Here is an 11,486-nt window from a genome sequence, read left to right as displayed (position 1 = left end):
CGATCTGCTCTATTTCCCAGTTATTTGCAGCAGTAAGAGCAAGGATAATCCTCTATATTGGTGGGATCGAAGTAGAGGCATAGGTCTCCGTAAAGTCTTGCCCAGATACCTACATAAAGCCTTTAACAACTAATCGTGCCTTATATTTAACCGGGTTATTATTCGCATCTTTCTTAACGCGAAAAACAGGCCAATTACGCAATATTTTCCTACTAGTAGGAATACTAGTCTTAGGAATAAATTAGAAGATATTTAAATCGATTAATTGCTCGAATTCCGAAAATAAGGCTTTTACCCAGCTATCCTTATATGGGCTGTGTAAGACTTCCTTCCAGCTATTAGGCACACCTTCTGGGGCCCGTTTTGCAGCCTTAATCTTTGCTGCACAGCAAATATCGTACATTTGCTGGTAAAAAGCATAGGAAGGGGGGAAATCCTGTGTGGGAGCCTCTGGGGGGCTGCCTAGGTATCCGAAAATCTGGTCGTTTTTCGGCTGGGTGGGTGGGAAAGCACCCTATTAGTCAGTCTGTAGGTTAGACTATTGGTCAGACTGTTGGTTAGTCTGTAGGTTAGGCTGTTGGTCAGCCTGTAGGTCCAAAAGTGACCTATAGTATCCATAACCTAGGATACCTTGCACGTCTCGTATCCGTGGTATTCTTCCTCGAATTCTACCCCTAGTAGCCCTAACCTGGTATGGCTGAATAGGCACCTTTTCTAATACTCGAAACATTTTCTCCCACGGTCTCTCATTTAAGGCGATATCTAGACTCTTGAATTTCAGATATTCTAGTGTAGGCAGCGTTTTACTATGGCGAAATGCTGCATTTACTAGGAAGCCGGGCGAAAAGGCAGAATCTATTATATCGGAAAGTCGCAGAAAATCAGTGTGTGTAGGGCTTTAAGATTCAGACCATTGAAAATTTTCTATGTGGGGCGAGTCAGAATTTTCACATATGCGGGGTATGCCCACTTTTGTGATGGATTCGGAAAATCTCTGTGGTTGAGATTCCTGGTGACGAGAGCTTTCTGCATTTCCTAGCATTTGCAGCCTTTTTGTATGGGAAAAAGGCGCATTTTCCTTAGCCGGTAAAAGCGGACCGTCTTGCCCAAGCTGAAAAGCTAATGTTGCAAAATGGTGATTTAGAACACTGTTGGAAATGTACTGGATACCGACAGTGGCGTACAAGGCGTTGCAGAATAAAACAAAGAGCTGGTTAAAGATTTAAAGCGCACAAGAGGTTGACCAGAGCAAAAGATGTCAGGGAAATCTGATTCTAATTGTTGGTAACTATTCTAGCTAGAAAGAGGGAATTTTGGGCATATTTCTACCATCTTGAAAAAGTGGTTGAAAATAATGAAAAACCGCAAAAATAGCGAAAAACCCGACGAAAAGTCGGTCTGCCTAACCGTGCCCAGTCTGTGCCCAATATCCTACCCAGTGCACACCCAACCAAGCCCAGTGGCTTATAGCGGTGTGCCGGATGCCCTATAACAGCCTGCCGTACGGGCCGGAAGCCCTATATCGGTGTGCCGTACGGGCCGGAAGCCCTATACCGGTGTGCCGTAAAGGCGCGGTGTAGCGGGTGACTGTATGTAGAAGGCCGAAAGTGCTGATTTGCCCATTTGGTAATCCCGTAGAAATGCGCCGCCTGTTGTGGGCCCTGTGGCCCGCTGTGACCGGCCGCTGTGGCCGGCTGTGGGGCGCTGTGCCGGTGCCGTGACCGGCGCTGTGGCCCACTGTAATCGGCGTTGTGGGGCGCTGTGCCCCACCATAGCGCCTGGTATAGCCACCGCGATATCTCAACGCAGAGACGTCGTATGGTGGCGAGACCAGTACCAAAATACAGCTAAAAAGGCGCTGATTTCAACAGCTAAGTTAGGCTGAAGCGATTTGGAATCGAAAAACGGCGAATTGCTGGGAAATATTGCAGAGTGCTGTGGTAGGCCCACTAGTTGTGGTGGGCCCACTGGTTGTAGTAGGCCCGCTGATTGTGGTGGATCCGTATGCTGTATTAGGCCCATTAGTTGTGGTGGGCCCGTGGGCTGTATTGGATCCGTGGCCTATGGTAGGCCTGTGCCTTCGACTAGGCCCATACCGTCGGTCTTAGACGAAATAGGCATATTTAGGCGAAGCGACTTCCAAATAGGCTCTTCCAGAGCAATTTGGTCGATGTTTACCCCCTCTAAATTAGAAGGCGGTTGGAAATCAAAAGTGCCCTCTAGGCCACTTGAAATAGGGCCTATACCTTCATTTTGGTAGGTGAAAGTAATAAAAGAGGTCTTGGTGACGACCCGGCGATGTGGGATATAGATGAGGTAGGTGCCGTTACCTAGCGTAGCTAGTAACCTACCTGACTCGGTCCGGGGGGCCAGCTTGTGGCTAATGACCCGTTTTTCTGGAGGGATTAGCATCTCTACAGCCGCACCAATAGCCCTAAAGCTAGTAAGGTCGGATAGGTAGTAGTGCGTAATTTCCGGAAAATCCTTCTTTAATTCCTCGAAAGGTGACAAGGAACGGTTTATAACTGCTATTAGATTTACTAAGGTAGTAATACTAAGAATTACTGCAGACCAAAGATAAGAAGGTAACCAAGACCAAAGCATAATAGCTCTAAGTCGGTTAACGATAACCCGTATAGAGCGTTCTGCTAACCCATTTTGCTTATGAATATAAGGGGAAGAGATTAAAAAATCTATACCCTTAAGAGCTAGCCAGGCTGTAATAACGTCGTTGATTTCCTTGCCACCATCATAATAGAATTCAATAGCTGATTTGCCATAGCGATTCCTAAGACCTTGGAAGAACCCCTGTAATACTAGGAATACTGTAGGTCCTTCCTTATTAGGTAGTAAATACACCCAACGGAAGCATAATTTCCGGTCAATTAAGATGAGGCAAATAGGGCGTTTATTATATAGTAGAGGGTTAATTTGGAAGATATCGCCCTCTATAATATCCAAATAATACATAGGGTCTGGTATAGCCCCTGATATAAAACGCCGAACTGACTTTGCCCTTTTACAGGCGATGCAGTTGAAATCAGAATCCTTTACCTTACTAAGATCAGGTAACCCTATGGTTAATGCACAGGTTTTCTTTAAAAGTTGGATTCCAATATGCCTAAGCCGGATATGCCAAAGTCCGGCTAGTAATAGCAGCTTTTGATACTCAGTATCAGCTGCTAGGGCTGGGTCGAGGGTGACCGGGGCCCTCTATAGTAGTTGGGCTGTATTAGGAATAGCAGCCTCTATTGGTACCACCGAAAAACCAGGACTAACTAGTAGGTCAGCTAATAGGATTTCTTGCGAATTAGCTGGTGGAAGTAGAAGGTCCGAGTCAGCTGGTGGGGTAGGTAAATCCTCTGGTAGGGGATATTCCTCGTATTCTTCTGGGTTAGCTAGGGCAGGTAATTCAACCGAGATACTATATGAAACCGGTTGGCTGGTATAGTGTAAAAACGGCGAATCTACCCCTTTTTGTTATAAAAAGAAGCCATACTTCTTAAAATTAAGAAGCCTAATGCACTTATTGTTGCTATTAATAAGGCTTTGGCCCTGAATACTGCCACGATTCAGATAGTGTTTAACGCCGCTAAAGATATTAATATTAAAAGCTGGTATGAAGAGGGCGTTGGTAAGCTCTAAGGTGCCCCACTAAGGTGGGTTGGTGGCCTATAGCACGGTAAAACGCGCTATGCCCCACCCACTGGGCTTGATTAGGCCACCACCTGTGCTGATGACTAGTCTATTTCCGGTATAGTGTTGGAAGTAGGTGAAGTGCTTTTTATCGTTGATAATATATACCGTAGAACCAGTATCGTAGAGCAAAGAATCTATTGGCGTTTTCCCACCGGATTGTGCACTATAGCTAGTAGCTAGAAATTGCATACATTCGCGGTCCTGGAAGGAAGAATAGGCTGTCTCACTAGGTATAAGACTTAGAGTATTATAATTCCCTAGTACGAAGGAATCAATAGTCTTTTCCTTTTCATCGGTCTTTTATAGGGTATCTGCCTTATTAGCTGAATCTTTCTTTTCTTTATTCTTCTTCTTATTTTCCGGCTTGCCCTATATGGCTGAAAAAGACCCTTATTGGGTAGAAGACCCCTATTTATTCTTTTTATTGGCGTTGGTAGTAGTGTTTTTACCACCCTTACTAGTGTTATTACTAGCTGGCTTGCTACTATTGCTGTTAGTAGCGGCACCCTTGACCTTTGCGAGGTAGGTGGTAGCCCTTACTACTAATGACCCTTTAATGCGTTATTCTTCCAGTAAATCAACTATATAAAATTGCAGGTTAATATTTGATGTATTTCCCTGAGTATAGGCGATTCTCATCATTATGCGGTGCCGTTCTGCCCACTAAAAAAAGACCCCTTCTACAGCATATAAATACTGGCTGATTTAGTCGAAAGGTTATATATAGGAGCCTAAAATTTGCAGCCTAGATAGGTAGCTATTAAAAGAGGCATTGAAAGATTCTAAGGTACCCTTATAGCCTGTAAAATTTAGTTAATAGAAGGCAGGGTATAGGTAGGTCTGCTGTACATCTAATAAGTGAGAATACTATTTAGTGAGTAACGTAAAGGCTGACTCTGGGTCAGTATACCAATTAATAGCGGCAGCTGGTCCTTCTATACAATTATTCTTAATAAGTAATAGTAAAAGTGCTTGCTCTGAATCGTTAAACTTACTAGCAATAGAAGGTTCTTCGATAAATTTAGCGATATTAAGTGCCCTAAATTAAATCATAAGAGCCTGTTTCTATTAGTCGAAGTTAGATGCCCCCCTTAGCTTTTAGGATTCCTAGAATCTATTGGCTATCTTAGCTAGTTCCTTAATAGCTATAGCGCTAACTTGGCTGCTAATGCTGGATGGAACCGGCAGGGGTTGCTAGGCTTTAGGTAGTAATAATAGGTTATTTCCTTTACCCACAGGGGTTTAGAAGGTATCCACATCCATCATATCTTAGGATAGTAGGCTAGCAGCAGGCTTAATTAGTCTATCTACTAAGGTACCCACCTTATCAGCCAAAAAATCGATTTTTAAGTTCATTCGATTAAATTTATAATTGAATTCTTTTCTTATTTCCTATTGGTCTTCCCTAAGCTGGGCAATTTCCTAGTTATTATTAGATTCTTCTACCTCTGCCGTATCAGGGACTTAGTAGCCTAGGTTATTAGTAGGAACGTTCTGACTAGCCATTATAGGAAGAGAAAAGGTGCCGGAAAGTCTTAAAAATGCGAAGAAAATTAAGACTGAAAATCTAGATAAAACTAGAAGAAAGCTACATTAAGGAATAACCTTAGAAAATCCTGTTGCAAGGATGTATTACAGCTTGGTGTGGTAGCTGGGTTTCTAAATCTGGGATGATCAGTCCCTTATTAGTAGATTTCTGGAAGGTTAACTGCTAAATGCGTTAAAATCCTAAGTTAGCGTAAAAAAGTCTTAAGCTGGAAGCCTTAAGACACCGGGCTCATAACCTGTTGCAAAATGGTGATTCAGAACACTATTGGAAATATACTGGATACCGACAGTGGCGTATAAGGCATTGCAGAATAAAACAAAGAGCTGGTTAAAGATTTAAAGCGCATAAGAGGTTGACCAGAGCAAAGATATCAGGGAAATCTGATTCTAATTATTGGTAACTATTCTAGCTAGAAAGAGGGAATTTTAGGCATATTTCTACCATCTTAAAAAAGTGGTTGAAAATAATGAAAAACCGCAAAAATAGCGAAAAACCCGACGAAAAGTCGGTCTGCCCAACCGTGCCCAATATCCTACCCAATGCCTACCCAACCAAGCCCAGTGGCTTATAGCGGTGTGCCGGATGCCCTATAACAGCCTGCCGTACGGGCCGGAAGCCCTATATCGGTCTGCCGTAAATGACCGGTGTAGCGGGTGACTGTATGTAGAAGGCCGAAAGTGCTGGTATTAGCAAGGTTTGCCCATTTAGTAATCCCGTAGAAATGCGCCGCCTGTTGTGGGCCCTATGGCCCGCTATGACCGGCCGCTGTGGCCGGCTGTGGGGCGCTGTGCCGGTGCCGTGACCGGCGCTATGGCCCACTGTAATCGGCGTTGTGGGGCGCTGTGCCCCACCATAGCGCCTGGTATAGCCACCGCGATATCTCAACGTAGAGACATCGTACGGTAGCGAGACCAATACCAAAATACAGCTAAAAAGGCACTGATTTCAACAGAACAATTATAGCAGGGAGTGAATTCCTCGAGCTTGTAATAGAGGGGGCATTCTAGTTCATTTATATCTCCCGTTCGGTATAAGCAGTAGGGACTGATTATTCCCTATCTGGATTTAACCGGGATATAAAGGTTTTATATGCAAATTAGAGATCTATTTCCTCTTAAGGCTACTTAGGCATATGCTCTTATTGGAGATAGTGGGTAAAGGTCTTAACTGCTAACGATCCTATGCTTCTAACGTATACCCTACGTTCCCATAGGGTTGTTCGGAATTCCCGTAGAAGCTATTTATTGATACGGTTGAATAGCTCCTCGGTCTATTCCTCATAATCATTATGGAATTATTCCCATAGATCATCATCTATCTCATCGCTTATTATATAGTTATTGATGAGGTAGGCGATACGATTGTATAACTATTCATCTATAGTATTAGCAGGGTCAATCTGCCCTTTTGAATTAGCCCAGTCCTCTGTGATAGTATCGGCGTAAGGCCTAAGCTTTTCGGGTAGTAATCCTTCTATCATAATATTGATAGGGGTAGGCATGTATATTAGAAGGAAGTAATTAATAAAAGAAAGAAGGAAGTAAGGAAGAAGGTTAGGAAGGAAAGAAAGAAGGAAGTAATAATCGGGCAGGATGTTATAGGCGTTCCGGTTGCTTATTTAACTGTTGAATATAACGGTAAATAGGTTCTTTACCGTTGTGAGGCTCTGAGTCGCTTGCGTAAGAACCTGCGTTTATATGCCTGCTAATGGTATTCACTAGCTGTTACACTATCAGTGTGATATTTAGCGATTATTCCTCGTGATAGACGAGTAGGGAAGGTTAGACATAATCAGTTTATCCCTTGGTTCGTAATATCTGTAGCCGTTCCTCTGAATAGGCTAGATCACATTCCTTATTAGCACGATTTAATTAAACCGTCTCTTCTTGCTGGTCCTAGCTAATCTGTAAAGTGAACTTCAACTTCACTAATCAGTATTAGTATTACATCAAGGGGTACCCAGTTGTACGTAGGGTTGCGCGCGTGGTATTAAGTACCGTGAGGTCACCGGTCAAAGGTATGATTACTTCTTTGATTATGACTGATTAACTAAGAGGAAAGAAAGGAAGCAAAAGAGTAATTACACGATGTGGCCTTTTTGTGCGTGCCGTAGTCACGTGCATCGGCGCGGTCGGGCCGGGCTGCCCGCGTGCCCTACCGGGCTCAGGGGCATAGGGGCAAAAGGGGCAAAAGTGGCCACATCGTGCGCAACGGGTGTGCGCGGCACATCCGTCGCAATGTGCCCAATTGGGCACCTTGCGACAGCGATTCCGACAGTAATAGTAGTATCCTTAGGATTACTATAATTAGCAGGGTTAGTAGGGCTGGGGACCTTTACTATTATACTATTAGTAATAGTATAATAGCTGCAAGATTGATATAGTAATAGTGTGTCTATTCCTTTTTATAGAAGGAAAAAGCCGTATTTTTTAAAGTTAAAAATGCCGATGTATTTACGGCTTGCTGACTAAAGCTGATTTTTAATTAGTACCCCTTTAGCGGCATAGTGCTTTACACCGCTAATAATGTTAATATCTAAGGCAGGAATATATAGTGCATTTTTAAGCTCTATAATACCCCAATTGGTGGGATTAACGCTCTATAGTATAATAAATCGTATTATGCCCTAACTAGTAAGGGAAATAGGGCTACTACTAATAATAATTACAGGCTTATCACCCTTCTCAAAATAGTGAAGAATAGTAAAATGCTTCTTATTATTAATAATATAATAAGTAGAGCCTGTATTATAAAGGAGGGCATCCTTAGGGGTCTTACCGCCTAATTTAGCATTATAGCTTATATTAGTGGATATAGTGGTAGAAGAAGAGGAATAGGATATATTAGTATCCTAGGTATTATAATTGCCTATAATAAAGGACTCGATATTTTACTATTTGCTGCTAGAGTCCTATTTCTTCTTCTATTACTGCTTCTTTTTCCTATTATTAGTAGAATTATTCTTACTATTATTAGTAGAAGCGGCATTAGTATTAGTAGGGCTAGTAGCCTCTATAAGGTCCTTACTATTTATATTAGTAGGACTAGAGATAGTAGGGCTAATAGCCTCTACTAGTTCTTTACTAATTATAATAGTAGGAACGTTACTATTTCGCCTACTAATTAAGCCTTATATAAGGATAATTAGGGTGTTCATCTAGGACTTTATATAGTCTATATCTAGCTGTAGTTATATAGTAAGATTAGCTTTAGAGTCGGAATCTAAAATAGCCTTATAAGTAGAAGGCCTAGACTATGCCATTATAGTAGCTAAAAGTCGTTAAAAATGGTGCCAATAGCTGTAAGAACAGATAAATAACCAGCTAAATAGCTAGCAAAATAGTCGAGTAACTAGCTAGATAGCTAGTAAATATAGTAGCTAGTAGCCTATTATAAAAAGATAACCGCAGAGTATAGCAGTAGGTCTCAATATAAAAGTATAAATGCCGTAGGCGTTATATAAGTCTGTATTATAGTATTAGTGTTTAAAATGCTTATATAGTGCCGTAATATAAAGGTACCGTAAGTGCCGTAGGTGCTGTAAATGCCGTAGAAGCTAGGTGCCGTAGGTGCCATAGGTGCCGTAATATAAAAAAGGTGCCGTAAGTGCTATACTAAAAGTGCTATAAATGGGAGAGTATAACAGGTGCCGTATAGTGCAGTAAGAGTCATACACTAGGGGAAAAGATATTATATAGTAGTATAATATAAAGAATATTATACTATAAAATCCGTAGGTGCCGTAGGTTACGCCGAAAATAATATAAAGTTACGCTAAGAGTCCGGTAAGGTTATACTGTAAGTTACCGTAGGGGTACGCTAATAATTACCATAGGGTAATACCGTAGGTAATAAAGGGTAAGCTAAAGGTGATAATAGGTAAGCCGAAGTTAATAAGTATAAGCTAAAGATACTAAAAGATAGCTATATTAATAGTATTAATAAGCAAGAGAGACTAAAGGGTAAACACAAAAGAGGTAGGGTAAAAATAAAAAAGTATAAACCCGGGCTTATAACCTATTGCAATTCTTAAGGTTACTATAAAAGCAGAGCCTTATTAGCTAGTTAAATAGCACGAGACTGTCTGCGACCTATAAACTAATCTTAGTATAATACTAGATTTTTCACTAAGTCCTAAGACTATACAAGTGCTATAAAGTAGGGCAAGTATAAAGGCAAGGCAAATATAAGATAACTAGAAAACGCAGAGAAGGTAAGAAGTTAAGAGGCATATAGTGTATTAACAGACTCGATTGTACTGCCCTTCTGCTATCTAAAAAGAAGGGGAAAAGCTATCCTATATATATACAAAAGAGGGGTAGGCCTAGGTATCTAAGGTAGCTAATAAAAAAGCTCCCCGTAATACTCGCTTTACTATATATACAATACATCAGCAGCCCCACTATATCGGGCCTTTTCAACCACCCTAACCACCGCACTAGTAACTAGTCACCGCACTAGTAACTAGCCACTACGCTAGTGACTACCTACTACACTAGTAGACTACCCATTATACTAGTGGACTAGCCACCACGCTAGTAGACCCACCACGCTAATTTAGCAATGCTACACCTTTTTAACAAGGCCTACCTTAAGGCCTACCTTACTTGATATACAGTAAATAATCCACTGAAAATCCTTAAGGTAAAAGGCAAGGGCCTGGGTTGGTAAGACCACCGTAAGTCTAAGAGACGGTATAAGGGCCAGAAGGTTAGTAGACTAGTAGGGCATTAGGCCAGCAGCCTAGTAGGCTACTATAAGATTTTAACAAAATTATATTTTTTTAATTTAACCGCAGCCGAATTCTTTTAACCGTAGCTAGGCATTATTCTAACCGTAACCAGGTATTATAGGAATGACTGCAGCCACCTAATTCAATATAGACCCTTATATATAGCTATCAGTCTAAAATATTCGATTTAATTGCAGCTAAATTCTTTTAACCGCAGCTAGGGACTCTATAGGCCTTTACATACAGCTATAGACCTAACTTCTTCTGACTGCAGCTAGGGACTCTATAGGCCTTTACACGCGGCTATAGACTTGACCTAACTGCAGCTAGGATTTTATAATTATAATTATAATTATTTAGTTGTTTATAGTATTCGATCTTAAAAAAAAAGGTTTATAACGAAGTATTACTAAATCCGATCAAATGCGTATTAAGGTGTGATAGATGCGTAACCTATTGGAAAGAAAAAAAAAAAAACTTTAAGAAGAAGAAAAAAATAATGAAGATATATGCGATAATATAATAACAGACTAACTCGTCCCAGTCTCATCACTATAAATTCTTTCCACTGGCATGGGGCCAAAATATGTTGTGTAGGAGGTTTGATTATTCTTAAGCTAATCTAGTCTGAAACCCCACTATTTAATCCCTTTACAGTTGATGGCGCAGCCATGCCTTTTCCTCGATTAAAACGTCAAAATCTACCCGCCTTACCCGCTGTGGCTTTTGATAATCAGTGTGGAGATAATACTGGCTCACCTCGCCATGTTTCATCTCGGCCGCTTGTTCTCGCCCTGGCGAACGCGTCGAAATGAGACAATATGCATCCACGCGCCAGCATGCTATGCAGTGAGAAGAATCGGTGAGGCGAGGCTGTCACGAAGCCCGCTTGGAAAAGGGGTCCAGCCGGAATCCGGTTGACTTGGGTGGTCCAGGCTCCGTACTTGATGGTTTCACTGATGCCGTGTATCATGAAACCAGTCTTCCCTGCGAATTCTTGCCACCAGTTTTGCTGATTGTTGAGCGACCAGTCCAGACTATGCGCAATACGGGCCAAAGTTGTGCATGCATGCGTCACACGACACGGGGTCAACCACGTACTCCGTCTGCTATGTGTGCGCCCAGCTGACCATTTTCTTCCATCGTGGGGTTTGCGAACTTGGCTCGGGGCGAACTGGCTGCTGCATAATTCATCGAAATTGTGCAGTCACATCGCGCTGCGCGTGCCCTGCCATCTCGACCCCGGGGCCCAGACTCGGGACTTAGAAGTTAGGAGCAACCACTATCGAATCGCGTCGGCTAATCACGACAATTCGGTACCTTACCGGGGCCGCCGCTGGTCAATCTGCCTCTCTGCCCTTTTCCGCGCCGTCGTGCTTTGTTTAGCATCCGTCACTAGCTCGGGGGCATCATCTGACAAGGCCAATTGACCTCGGCATGGGCGGGAGTAGTTTTGTTTTTCATTTACGGAGTACCAGGATTTGAGGCGGTATTTGGTGGCTCCAA

This window comes from Ustilaginoidea virens, chromosome 3, assembly GCF_000687475.1.
Source record: "Ustilaginoidea virens chromosome 3, complete sequence".
NCBI classification, from domain to species: domain Eukaryota; kingdom Fungi; phylum Ascomycota; class Sordariomycetes; order Hypocreales; family Clavicipitaceae; genus Ustilaginoidea; species Ustilaginoidea virens.
The sequence above is the reverse complement of the archived record's forward strand: the minus strand, read 5'-3'. Positions refer to the sequence as shown.